The following is a 287-nucleotide window of genomic DNA, read 5'->3' as shown; positions in this document are numbered from 1 at the left end:
CCGTCGCCACATCTGTTAAGGGGAAAAGCTGAGGGCCGCTTCACCCTACTTCCTCCCACGCGCCTGCGCCAAGACACTTCGGGGCGGAAGTAACGGAACAGAGTTCAGCCCCTTTAAAGGGACAGGGATCCCTGCACTCTAAGGGATGCGTTACTCCTGCAAGAGCGGCCAAGTGACTCAAGCCGACGCAAGTATCCGTTCACCTCCTTTGCTTGGGTTTCGATCGCCATTGGGCCGGCGTCCTCATGCCTTTAGTGCTGCTCGTTAGCTGACTACCTGCCCAAAAG

This window comes from Arvicanthis niloticus, chromosome 2 (genome assembly GCF_011762505.2).
Source record: "Arvicanthis niloticus isolate mArvNil1 chromosome 2, mArvNil1.pat.X, whole genome shotgun sequence".
Classification (NCBI taxonomy): domain Eukaryota; kingdom Metazoa; phylum Chordata; class Mammalia; order Rodentia; family Muridae; genus Arvicanthis; species Arvicanthis niloticus.
The sequence above is the reverse complement of the archived record's forward strand: the minus strand, read 5'-3'. Positions refer to the sequence as shown.